The sequence below is a fragment of the Triturus cristatus genome, chromosome 6, assembly GCF_964204655.1.
Source record: "Triturus cristatus chromosome 6, aTriCri1.1, whole genome shotgun sequence".
Lineage (NCBI taxonomy): Eukaryota > Metazoa > Chordata > Amphibia > Caudata > Salamandridae > Triturus > Triturus cristatus.
Window position 1 is genome coordinate 1,013,461,764 of NC_140589.1, and position 14,069 is coordinate 1,013,475,832.

At 47.2% G+C, this 14,069-nt stretch overlaps 1 protein-coding gene across 1 annotated transcript in view; it reads left to right on the plus strand.

Moving 5' to 3' along the window:
* Positions 1-14,069, plus strand: part of ANAPC1 (anaphase promoting complex subunit 1) — a 771,271-nt gene that overhangs the window by 162,429 nt on the left and 594,773 nt on the right. The window lies entirely within an intron of this gene.

Here is a 14,069-nt window from a genome sequence, read left to right on the forward strand (position 1 = left end):
ATCAGTTGCATGTGGATACGGTTGCGTAGAACATGTAATACATCGCGTGACTCGTAATCAGTCGCATGTCATTACCTTTGAGCAGAGCATATAACACAGTGCGCTACTCGCATTCCTGGGCATGTAACTACTTTCGAGCAGAGCATATAACACAATGCGCTACTCCCATTCCTTGGCATGTAATTACTTTCGAGCAGAACATGTAACACAGTGCGCTACTCGCATTCCTTGGCATGTAATTACTTTCGAGCAGAGCATATAACACAATGCGCTACTCGCATTCCTTGGCATGTAATTACTTTCGAGCAGAGCATATAACACAATGCGCTACTCGCATTCCTTGGCATGTAATTACTTTCGAGCAGAGCATATAACACAATGCGCTACTCGCATTCCTTGGCATGTAATTATTTTCGAGCAGAGCATATAACACAATGCGCTACTCGCATTCCTTGGCATATAGTTACTGTCGAGCAGTGCATATACCACATGGGGTTACTCGCCGTCCCGGTCCCTCCGGCTGAGGAAGCAGAGTCGGTGGCGTGAAGCGCCACACGAGAGTAATGTCTGTCAGTACTTTGAACGGCTTCCCGCGGGGAAGATTACTGGACTTGAGGAGCGAGTCCCTATGCTCCGGTGCAGTTCACAGAGCACCGTGCTTAGTAACACAGGAGGGGGGACACGGACAGGATCCCTCGGCGGGTCTCTCCGTCGCGCAGGCAGGGGAGGGGATTCCCACGGAGGGGACAACCCGGGCCAAGTGCGGTGTGGTTTCCAGACCAGCAGGGGGCGCACCAGGGGGGATCTCGGCCTCCGGGCTTACCTCCGTCTCGGCGTCAGCAGGCGTTCGTCCTCACGACGTTGGGGGAACTCGGCCCCGACCTTGCGCTTCTCCTCACACGGCTGCGACGGCAGCGACGGGGCCCCGGACTTCGCCTGGGCCTCGCGACACAGCAGGGCACTCTCCCAGGCCTCCAGGCCGCAGCGGTGAGCGCGCTGGCTTCGTCGTCGCAGGGGGGGGGGGGCTCAAATTAAGGATGGGGATATGGTGCTCAGCGGAGCACGCTGCCGGGGGTCCCAGACCAGGGCAGGGAGCGCGGGGGTCACAGCGCTAGTACCTGGTCGATCCCCGGTGACTTGGCAATCGGCTTAGTATTTTGTTCACTAGGGTAGCTTGGACACGCAGTCTCAGCTCTGGCATTCAAGGCTTACAGCTCGCTCTTGTCATGCAGTCTCAGTTCTTAAAGTTAGGTTTCAGTTCTCAGTTCACAGATGAAGTCTTTTGGCGCAGATGTATCTGGCGCCCTTAAGGGGTTCGGTTACAGGGGTAGGGATGGAGAGGGCGACTAGGTCCTTCCTAGTCAGGCTGGCAGAGAGTCTCTGGGTCCTCCTACTACTGGGCAAGATCAGTGGGATTCACAGGGCACCTCACTCACTTAAGAGGCAGTACCTAAATCCTGTCACTCTCAGAGGCATAAGTCCCTGGCTAGGCCCTACCGCCTACACTCCTGGTGGATTCTTCCAGCTCTGCTTCACCCCAATGGCCAACTCGCCACACAAGCTTCCCTCCCACTCTTAAGTAGCCCTAGGTCAGGTGACCTCTAGCCAAGGCGGCAAAAGTAAAACCCCACCTCCCTTCTAGAAGGTTCCAGCTTCTTCCAGGAGCTTCCCCACTCTAACTATGGGACAAAAAGGCGGGCTGGTATCGCAACATTGTTGTGGGTCCCAGCCAGCTCCTGGCAGCTAGGGTGCTACTATGAAAAACGACCACCCTGCAGTAGCAGGGGTCTGTGGCAGCCATCTTGGGAGAAGTAAGCACCTGCACCTTAACACTACAAAAACGAAAAAAATGAGGGAAAAAGGGCCAAGTCCAACATAACCCCCTTCCAGCCGAAAGCCAGGGTAGACCGATCAATGCCTTGATGGTCTTCCCTGCTTGGGGCGAGAAAAGGTGGACGCAGGCCCGCAACGGCAGGAGCACCGGCAGGTTCTCCGCTGCTCTGGAACCCAATGGTTCCCTAACAAACCTCCCTGGACCAACGAAACCACCCCACTGGGGCTCCCTAGCTAGTTGTGGCCAGGACCGGCCCCTGGGCCGTCCAGATGTCTCTGGCCCGGGTGATCTCGCGGAGTGGGGGGCAGTAGCCCCAGGCCTGTAGTGCCTGTTGACCACTCCGGTCCTCCTCCTTGCAGTCCTAAACTGCCTCTGGTCCTTCCTCCTGGGGTTCACACCCTTAGGCTGACCAGCCTTCCGGGGCGAGGCTCTCCTCCCCCTAACTCTCCTTCTGGGGTTCCTCACCCTACCCTGCGAGGCACCCTCAGACCACCACTTCCTCCTCAGTCTAGGGCCTTGACCCTTCAACTGATTCCTCAACCTAGGGTCTAAACCCTTAGGCTGAGTCAGTGCCCGAGGCGAGACCTTCCTCCCTCTGCACCCCCTCCCAGAGTTCCGCACCCTCCCACCGGGAAAGGTACCCCTGGAAGTCAATCCTGGGGGGACACTGCTGATAGATGTCCCACCCGCCAGGTCAGGCAACCCCTGAGCCTGGCACCCCAGCACAGGATCTAAACCCTGAAACTGGGCCAACCCCAGAACCTCAGGCGCGCTGGTTACAGTCGCCCTGGGTCCTCCTGACACTAGGGGCTCCCCTGCACTGGATGGCACATCGGGACAGCCTAGGCTCCCAACCTGGGGCTCCCTTGCGGAACTCTCCAGGCCCTGAGACTTCGGTTGGGGCACCTCAGGACACCTCCCCGTCTCACGCCTTCCTACAGATAGGTCGTGAGGCCCTACAACCCTCTCTCCCTGGGACCTAGCTGGGCTATCTGCCACTTCTCCCACCTCGCTGGGTTGGGAGATCCCTGCACCACCCCCTTCAGGTTCACACCCCAATGCCTCCTCAGACACCCTGGGGATGTCATCCTGGGGTAAATAAACTTCTAGCTCCTGTGGAGCTTCCGGTATGCTGCCACCAGTGTCCTCACTGGACACACTCATCTGGAGGACACGCAGCTCCAACTCCTTCATCCGAAGCTCGTGCGCCATCCTCTTCTCCTCCATTGCCCATTCCAATTTTGCTAATTCCTTTTCCTGTTCCAATCTGGCCATTTCTCTTTCTTTCTCCTGCCTGGCCAGCTCCCATTTTAACTGCCTCTCTTCCCTTCTGTCCTCATACTCCCTTGGAGACGCGCTCCTGCTAGACCCTGTCTTACTACTGGCCCCAGAACGTCTTCCTGGGGGCACATTCTCGGACATGTCTACATTCAGGATATCTAGGACTTCCTGGGCGCTCTCCTCCTGAGGTGCATCTGGCGCTTCCTGTCCCTCATCGCCTCTCCCTTCTGGGTGGGCTTCTACCCATGCCCTAATGGCGGTACGGAGTTCCGGCGCCTTGGCCCTCCGCATCCCAGGCACCCCCAACTCCTGCGCGAACTCCCTCAGTTGCCTCACAGTGTACCCCTCGAGGTCAGCTAGCCGGGATTCCATTCTGGCAGGTGGGGACCTAGACTCTAAGGAGAAAATTCCTAGGGTGTAGGCAACAGTCAATAGCTAACCAGGCTTCTTGCACTCTCAACCTGGACAGTGGAACTAACAATGCAGCAATCAATGTTTTTAGAGCTTTGGAACACAATAGGCGTTTAATTGTGGCGCCCTTCGCCTCACGGAAGGGTGCTGTATGGTCACAGGTCCCAAGGATCCCACCGCTCGCCAACAATGTAGGAACCCGGGTTCACCAGGCCCTATAGGCGGTAGCGTGGCGCGAGCCGGTCGGGCAACCAGAGGGCTATGTGTTAAGCAACCATACACCACACGCTTCTCATGGACTAGAGTCACACACAATAAGGGACGCCACACCGTTTAAATTATGCAAATACTTCAAGTTTATCCAAGTATAGCTGGTCAGATGCAGTTCAGGAAATAACAAGGTAATACATGAATCATAATACCGTTGTGACATTACATTCGACACTCTGGGTGATATCTATGCAGTGCCTAACCTTGTTCTTGCGCCGTGTGCGCTTACGTAAAGTCTTTCCCTGAACCGGCCGTCTAACTAAGCGTAATACTTGAAAGGGGACACATTGGGTTCACTTAACATGGCGCCTGTAGAACTGAGCGCTCCTCGTGATCAAGGGCCCCTAGTACTGTGAAGCAAGGCATATAAACATAGCGCTACGCGCAATCAGTTGCATGTGGATACGGTTGCGTAGAACATGTAATACATCGCGTGACTCGTAATCAGTCGCATGTCATTACCTTTGAGCAGAGCATATAACACAGTGCGCTACTCGCATTCCTGGGCATGTAACTACTTTCGAGCAGAGCATATAACAAAATGCGCTACTCCCATTCCTTGGCATGTAATTACTTTCGAGCAGAACATGTAACACAGTGCGCTACTCGCATTCCTTGGCATGTAATTACTTTCGAGCAGAGCATATAACACAATGCGCTACTCGCATTCCTTGGCATGTAATTACTTTCGAGCAGAGCATATAACACAATGCGCTACTCGCATTCCTTGGCATGTAATTACTTTCGAGCAGAGCATATAACACAATGCGCTACTCGCATTCCTTGGCATGTAATTACTTTCGAGCAGAGCATATAACACAATGCGCTACTCGCATTCCTTGGCATGTAATTACTTTCGAGCAGAGCATATAACACAATGCGCTACTCGCATTCCTTGGCATATAGTTACTGTCGAGCAGTGCATATACCACATGGGGTTACTCGCCGTCCCGGTCCCTCCGGCTGAGGAAGCAGAGTCGGTGGCGTGAAGCGCCACACGAGAGTAATGTCTGTCAGTACTTTGAACGGCTTCCCGCGGGGAAGATTACTGGACTTGAGGAGCGAGTCCCTATGCTCCGGTGCAGTTCACAGAGCACCGTGCTTAGTAACACAGGAGGGGGGACACGGACAGGATCCCTCGGCGGGTCTCTCCGTCGCGCAGGCAGGGGAGGGGATTCCCACGGAGGGGACAACCCGGGCCAAGTGCGGTGTGGTTTCCAGACCAGCAGGGGGCGCACCAGGGGGGATCTCGGCCTCCGGGCTTACCTCCGTCTCGGCGTCAGCAGGCGTCCGTCCTCACGACGTTGGGGGAACTCGGCCCCGACCTTGCGCTTCTCCTCACACGGCAGCGACGGGGCCCCGGACTTCGCCTGGGCCTCGCGACACAGCAGGGCACTCTCCCAGGCCTCCAGGCCGCAGCGGTGAGCGCGCTGACTTCGTCGTCGCAGGGGGGGGCTCAAATTAAGGATGGGGATATGGTGCTCTGCGGAGCACGCTGCCGGGGGTCCCAGACCAGGGCAGGGAGCGCGGGGGTCACAGCGCTAGTACCTGGTCGATCCCCGGTGACTTGGCAATCGGCTTAGTATTTTGTTCACTAGGGTAGCTTGGACACGCAGTCTCAGCTCTGGCATTCAAGGCTTACAGCTCGCTCTTGTCATGCAGTCTCAGTTCTTAAAGTTAGGTTTCAGGTCTCAGTTCACAGATGAAGTCTTTTGGCGCAGATGTATCTGGCGCCCTTAAGGGGTTCGGTTACAGGGGTAGGGATGGAGAGGGCGACTAGGTCCTTCCTAGTCAGGCTGGCAGAGAGTCTCTGTGTCCTCCTACTACTGGGCAAGATCAGTGGGATTCACAGGGCACCTCACTCACTTAAGAGGCAGTACCTAAATCCTGTCACTCTCAGAGGCATAAGTCCCTGGCTAGGCCCTACCGCCTACACTCCTGGTGGATTCTTCCAGCTCTGCTTCACCCCAATGGCCAACTCACCACACAAGCTTCCCTCCCACTCTTAAGTAGCCCTAGGTCAGGTGACCTCTAGCCAAGGCGGCAAAAGTAAAACCCCACCTCCCTTCTAGAAGGTTCCTGCTTCTTCCAGGAGCTTCCCCACTCTAACTATGGGACAAAAAGGCGGGCTGGTATCGCAACATTGTTGTGGGTCCCAGCCAGCTCCTGGCAGCTAGGGTGCTACTATGAAAAACGACCACCCTGCAGTAGCAGGGGTCTGTGGCAGCCATCTTGGGAGAAGTAAGCACCTGCACCTTAACACTACAAAAACGAAAAAAATGAGGGAAAAAGGGCCAAGTCCAACACCATCCTCCTTCAATAAGGGTGACATAAGTGGCTCCATGCTAAGTTCCATCCAGGGCTCGGAATGCAAATGGGAAATTAGAAACTTAACGTGTGGCAAGTGGTGGAGTACCAGGACAAAGAAGGAACGAGGCCACAGCAAGGATGGAGGGGATTGTGGATGTCTAAAAAAAAAAAGTGATGGTGTCCAAGGGTCTGAGCCTCAAAGGACAGTTGGTAGAGGTTGACCACAGATGGAATGCTTCCCTTATTTACTTTTCTTAATGGCACGTATGAATCTACTAGTAATCTGCAACATTTAAATTTAACTCGGGGGTTATGGTTAGAATAAAGAGTGGGGAGAATGATAGGCCCCATTGTGGATGGTACTACCTTTAAACTCCTGTGTGTATTTCTGATGGAGTTCCTCCACTCGTCAATGCCATTCCTCCAGACCTCTCCATTCCTTGAGCTTTCCTCCTTTTAGTTATGTGCGAAAGTGAGTGTGTCACGGGTACTACCAACTCTGAAACTGCCTCAAAACATCACATTTATTGGCTTCTACCTATGTCCCTGTAGCCAGGATTTGAATGTTTAAGATGTCTTTCCTGCTTGTGAACTTTTCTTCAGTTGGTTTTCCTCCTTGTTTTCGGACTCTGTAGTATTGCTGCCTCGTGGTTCAACTCATGCTCGGTACAGGATTATTCTCTCCCAGTCTGTTGCGCCATTTAGTTGTTTTTTCAAAACATTTTCTACTTCAAAGTCTTGGCCCAGTTTGTATGTTTGCAATAACATTGTTTTCCTTTGCTCCTTGTCCCTGTTTAGTTCACACTTGTGGCAAACTACAACATAGATAGGCAAAACTGTATGGGTGACTGCAAGTATAGGGATATGTGGGGTGAAATCTTTGTGAAGAGTGTAGCAAGCTAAAAGACTCATTGAGGTGATATAAGCATCTGTACTTCTGACCGTAATGTACTAAGTGTCTCATTCAGTTTGTTACTCAATCCAAAAAGAGGGGGAAGAACCTGAGCAAACATGAAGAACAAAGGGGTAATTGTCTATAGGGATCAATCAAATACACTTAAGTGGGGTTCAACAGTAGTGACACTCTCCATTCGATGGGAAAAATATTTGCTAATGCAGCTGAATTTGCTTTAATTTTTTTGTTAAAGATGTCACAACCTTCCAAATTATGTAAAATAAATCAATAAGTAAAAGTCTACATAAGGACATGAAAAAACACATGTAGCAATATTTTACTGCACAAATAATGTCCAGCGCATTAATTAACAGCCGTCATCTATTTTAAATTTAAATTTTGCAAAACTGAATCCACCTTATGGTAGTTCTGTCAATTTAATAAATCTTAGAAGGTACTGGTAGAGGTTTAAGGATAGATAGATGACGAAGAACTTAGTGCACTTTGTATCCTGGAATGTAAATGGTTTGAGGTCTGCAAAGAAGTTAGGTCGAGTAATGGAATTTGTGAAGAGATCAGAGGCGAGCGTTATACTATTGCAAGAGACTCACCTAACAAAACACGAATGTGTGAATGCCTTTAAAAAATGGTCTTGGGTGCAAGATAACGTCTGTTCGGATCAAAGTAGCAACACGAGGGGGGTGGCCATTCTTATAAGAAATAATGCAGGTATTATAGTGGAAAGTCAGCAGACAGATTCTTCTGGAAGGTGGGCCCTAGCCAAGATAAAAGTACAAGGAACATCTGCAATTGTAGTTAGATATTACGGGCCCAATGAGGATAATCCGGATGCATTAATCAAATTGGAACTATGCTTTATGTCTTTTAATACCCCAGTGTTAATTGGAGGGGATTTCAGTCTAGTATTAAATAAAAGCTTGGATAGAACCTCCAAAGTTAAATATGTTACACCACCTAAAACTATGGCAGTGCTTAAAAATATGATTAGAGAGCTTAATTTAATTGATATTTGGAGACATAAGATGGGAGTTAAGAGAGATTTTACCTTTTTTAGTAAAAAGTATGGTCATCATTCCCGAATTGATTCTTTTTTTACTGAATTATGATTCTGGTATCTGGGGTTGAAACGATTAAGCATATACCTGCTATACTTTCTGATCATTCGGTTGTCCTCTCATCACTAAAACCCCCCAATAAGAGGGGTATAACCAGATGGACTCTGGATAGAACAGTTTTGTTGGATGAGGGAGTAATCTACAAAATGAAAGAAGAGGCTGTGATATTTTTTGAAGCTAATAGGGGGTCAGCTAAACTTCAGATTGTATGGGACTCCTTTAAGGCTTTTTTGAGATCTATAGGTACGGGTATTATGGCAAGTAAAAGACGGAGTGCGAGGCACCAAGAAGAAAGGCTGTTGGAAACCATTAAGAATAAAGAGCAAGAGGTACAAAAAGCTTCCCTTGAGAGCTCTAGGAATGTGGCATCTCTTAGGAAACAACTAGAATTGTTGCAATCCGAATATCAAGGAACCCTGGATAAAATATTGACAGATAAATGGAAGGTTAGCAAACTGCAGCATTTTGCGTATGGGGAGAAAAGTGGTGCCTTGTTGGCATGGAAAGCAAAGACCGATAGAGTGCGTAACCAAATAAAATGCCTGAGAGACCATATGACAGGGGACATATTGGATACTAATGCCAAAATTGGGCTGGAGGTCTCTAGACATATGAGTAAATTGTATAAGGAGGATATTTCCCCTGGGAGGGATAACATCGAAGGTTTTTTTAAGGAAATCAAACTCCCAATTTTGAGCGAAGACCAGAAGGCAACATTATCAGCGGATATAACAGAAGAGGAGATCCGACAACAGTTTAGGAAAATGGCTAGAGGGAAAGCTGCAGGGCCGGATGGCCATCCAACCAAGATTGATCTTAACCTCTTAGATGAGGTCGTACCAGAGCTCAGGGAACTTTTTAATTTAATACTAAGAGAGGGGGAAGGTCCTCTTGTAAGTTGTGCTGAGGCATCGGTAACATTGATATTTAAACCCAATAAGGCTCCCCTTGTGGTTGACTCATATTGGACCATATCTCTGTTAAACACGGACTATAAGGTGTTTGCAGGGATTTTGGCCGTCAGAATTGCAAAGATGATTAAGGGCATAATACACAAAGACCAGAAAGACTTTATTCCTGGAAGGCAGCTAAATGAGCTAACTTTTCAAATACTGTGAGTAATAGATTTAGTGGAAACCTATAATCGTCCTGTAACGCTGGTGGCAGTAGATGCCGCAAAGGCTTTCGACCAGGTTCACTGGTCATATCTGTGGGAAGTCTCAAACCTATTCGGTTTTCCCCATAATTTAATAAAGGCCGTCCAACTTTTGTATAAATCACCAAGAGCAATGGTTTTGGTTAATGGGGAGCTAACCGATTGGGTCACTATATTACGTGGATCTAGGCAGGGATGTCCCCTGTCTCCACTTTTGTTTAATATGTATAATGAACCATTAGTGGCATGGATCAGACAAGACCCTGCTATTATTCCGTTTAGAAATGGGAATCTTGAGATTAAGTTAGCGCTTTACGCAGACGATCTTTTACTCTACACCCTCAATCTGCAAGTGTCTGTCCCCATATTAATGGCTAAAGCTGAAGCATTTGGAAGAGTTTCAGGATACAGAGTAAATACAAATAAGACTGAAATTATGGAATGGAACCAACCAGTGCAACAATTACAGGCAAAATCGAACACGCGCAACCTTGGCGTTATAATTACGCAGAAACTGACGGATGTCACTAAAGTAGATTGGGAAAAGATTAGGCAAGAAGTAGAGAAACTGCTGGTTAGATGGGCAAATCTCCCACTAAATTTGTACGGTAGGGTAAACTTTATCAAAATGATTTTTCTACCCAAAATAACTTTTCGTTTTAATTCAATACCATTATTATTTGATAGAATGAAAATTGCTAAACTACAAGGAAGGCTAGGAAGCTTCATTTGGGCTTCCAAGGGCTCACGCATATCTTGGAAGAGATTGAGGAGGGGATTGGAGAAGGGTGGGTTGGCCTTAGCGAAATTGATTACGTATGGGTATGCTGTTCTTTTTAAGAATTGCAGGATGCTTTTAAATAGGGCTGACAGTTCGGCTATTGGTAGTCTGTTTGGAGCCATGCTTGGAGAACTAAGGGAGGGTCAAGACCAATTTTTGTTTAAGTTCGGAGACCCTAAGTTCTTCAAAAAAGTAAGGTTGAAGTTTTACTGGGTGTTTTGAAAGCATGGGTTCATATTCGGAAAAATTTAGGAATTCCATATTACTGGTCTAGGGCCCCGATTTGGGAGTCCCCAGGGACTCCGGACTGTTTGAAGGATTCACTTAGTCTCCCATTAAAGGCTTCGGGTATTTCTTGCTGGGGGGGATTTGAAGATGGGAACCGAGCTAGTTAATTGGGAAACTTTGAATCTAATTGTGGGGGGGCAATTTAACTAGTTTAAAACATTATCAGCTCTCTGGTGGGGAGATCAAAACTGGAGGGAAGAGGAGGATGACACTTGGTTAGTTCAAGCGAGTAAAACTGGTGCTATTAAGAAGGAGGTAACTTTGTGGTACCAATTTCTGATCAATGCAGGAGATGATTTAGAAAGATATTCAGAGGCTCTGGGGGGAGGGAATTGTGAATATTGATTTGAGGGAAGCGTGGTTGGCCTCCTTTGCATTGCTGAGAGAAAGTGTGAACCTGCCTATTTAAAACGTAACCACCTCTTCATTGTATGTAGGGTATATTGGTTCCTGGCGAGACTAGAAACATTTTTAGGGACACATTATGAATGCCCAAGATGCAAAGATCCCGTAGCTGATGAAATCCATATGTTTCTAACATGCCCTGAAATCGAGAAGTTTTGGCTCGAGGAGTGTCAATTTCTAACCAAAGTTACAGGTATCACTGTGAAGGTCAGCCCAGCCCTGGTCTCTTTTGGAATTTGGCATGAAAATACTACTAGCATTAGTAGATTAGACGCAAGATTTATTTTTTATGTAATTGTTTTAGGAAGAAGAGAGATTTGTAAATCATGGAAGGCAAATCTTCCACCGCACTTCCTGGAATGTAAAAAAAAAAAAGTGTTATATATATATAAGTAAGCAGGACCTAATGTGTGAATCTAGCAGTAAAGAGAAAGTATGGCTTAAGTTGGTAGACTGGATCCAAAATCTGTGGTCCAATGATTAAGCCAATATTGAGCTGTCGGTCCTGTGTTCCTTCCGTGTTATTGGCACTCCCGGGAAGGGTGGAATTGGAAACGGCTTTTTTTGCTCTTGATTGGAAGGACTCCAACCTGGCCTGGGTTACCAGAGAAGGGGACGAGTATATCCAGCAAGTAAATTGGCAGAATGAGGACTAATAAAAAAAATGTATAAATCTTGACCCATGCGGGGTTATGACTCAGTTCCAAGGGTTCGTAGTTGATTATATCCTCAGATGGTACACTCCTAAAGAAACTTTGCTTGCACCTAATATTAAAGAGCAAGAAATACTATTAAAATGTGTCCTAACATACATCCTGTGTGCTAATAAAACTAAAAAAACTATTAAGAACAATTGGAAATTGCCCCACAGTTTGAAGTTGTCATTACCTCTTTTTTCCTTCAAAGTACAAGGTTCAAGCAGCTAGACAGTTTGAGAAAAATAAAACATTTATTCTATGTTAGTATTACCACAAGTGTAAGGGCACTTTAGATGCAACAACTGTAGTGTGTGGTTCACAAATAACACCAAGTAAGTGGCAATCAATGGTCGTGTTCTCGGACAAAAGACCTTCTCAAACTGTAACACTAAAAATGTTGTCTATTCCATTAAATACTCTTGTGGCCTACACTACATTAGACTTACCACACAAGAAGTTAGAAAAAGGATAATACAGTACAGATCAAGAATAAGACACAGAGCACCTGGGCACCCTTAGTTGAACATTTTACAAATGCACAACATAATAAATATGACATAATGTGGACTTGGCTCGATGTAATCACCACAGACGTCAGAGGAAGGTGGACTGAGTCACGATTAGTATGATGTGAGGCTGTATACTTAGAAACATTCAGGACAGTGAGCAAGGGGCTGAATGACCATGATGAGATCCTCTGCCTAATGAACAGATAATTGATGAAGTTTAAAATACGCGTTCAATATAAGCATGACTTAAAATGTACTACATAAGGAGGTGACACTTGTGTAAAGGCATATAAGTCATACTTGTGGGACAACCAGTCTTCATCAGTAGGGAACTTATCGTAACTGTGTTGCGAGTCTATCTATCTATCTATCTATCTATCTATCTATCTATCTATCTATCTATCTATCTATCTATCTATCTATCTATCTATCTATCTATCTATCTATCTATCTATCTATCTATCTATCTATCTATCTATCTATCTATCTATCCTAGTTTCCCTAGGAAAAGCATTTTTTTATGTGCTGTTAATTTTGGCGTCGTTTGACGAATCTTTACGAAATTTTCCAAAAAGTTCCTCTTTTCAGATCAGCCCCTATCTTGAAAGTTTGGGGGTGATTCGTCAAGGGGGGAGCTGAGAAAAAAGGGGGGTCCCAAAATGTTTTTCTCCATGCAATTTCCATTGGAAACTTTAGACAAGGCTACAGGTCAAACTGATGAACGGAATTATGCCAAATTTGGCAGGGAGACAGGTCTTGGTCCAGAAAGCACGCTTTTGTTGAAATGGTGTAAATCCGTTCTGTAGTTTTTGAGATTTTAAAGGAAAAAAATATATATATATCTGGGCGTAGCCTAACTCCCGAGCACAAGCTTGCCTCTGACTGGCTGCTAACACTTCAAACCAGGAAGTGTTAGCAGCCATCTTGTGCCTCGCATCTAGTGAAACAAAGGTCCCGGGGCAATTTAATATACCGGAGATTTGTCTGTGCGAGATACCCCTTTCACGCTCCCTCTCCCCACTTCACCAGCTCGCAGCTATGCCTTTAGAAGCCAGTCCGTCAGCTCGCAGCTCTACCTCTGCGAGCCAGCCCATTAGCTCAGAGCTGTGTGTCTGCTAGCAGGCCCGTCGGCCCGTTGCTCACTGTGCGAGTTAGACCACAGCTTTCTGAAGCATAGCCCCCAACAACCTTCTCGGGCCCGCAACTCTCCCTCTGCGAACCACTGGTCGGCTCGCAGCTCTTCGTGTGTGAGTCCTCGGGCCCGCAGTTGTACCTCTGCAAGCCAAGACTGGAAATATATCGCAGCTCTCTATGCGAGATACCCCCTTCACGCTCCCTCTCCACACTTCACCGTCCCACAGCTATCCCTTTGCAAGCACACGGCTCGCACCTTTCCCTATAGCAGTCGGCCCGCAGCTGTTCCTCTGCAAGCCGGCCCGCAGCTCTCCCTCTGCGAGCCGACGGGCCGCATCTCTCTCTCTACGAGCTAGCTAGATTTACAAATTGGAAATAGTATTGAATGTGTTATTTGTGTTGATTTCGTATTTTGGTTGCAAGAATTAATCTTTTTTTAAATTTTTTTTAACAATCTAGTTGATTGCTTTTTTCCCAGCTGTTTGTGATGATACTACACTGACATCACTGTGAATAGTGAAGTTAAGTAGAATCTGAAAACAGCAGAAAAAGGGAGAAAAAAATTTATTCAAAATGTTAAATTATGTTGTATTATTTGATAAGTAACACTGTAATTTCTGAAATATATTACATTGCACAATAGTTTTACAGTTTATTTTCTTTTCTGTACTGGAAAAGTTAGAAAAAACAGTACTAATGACAAATAGCAGAATAGTAGTTTAATATTTTAACCTCTTCCATGCTCATGACGTCTCCCGGCCGTCATGAGTCACGATGGGCGTGTGCGGACGACGGCCGGGAGACGTCATGACCACGCCCGCGATCGGAATGTCAGCATCGCGGGAGCGCTGCGGCGGAATTTGCGCCGCAGCGAAGAGGTTAAAAACCTTTGGAATTCACTGAAAAAACCATAGGTTTTGCAGACGTTCTAGTTAGAAATTAGCATTTAAAAAACCATTGA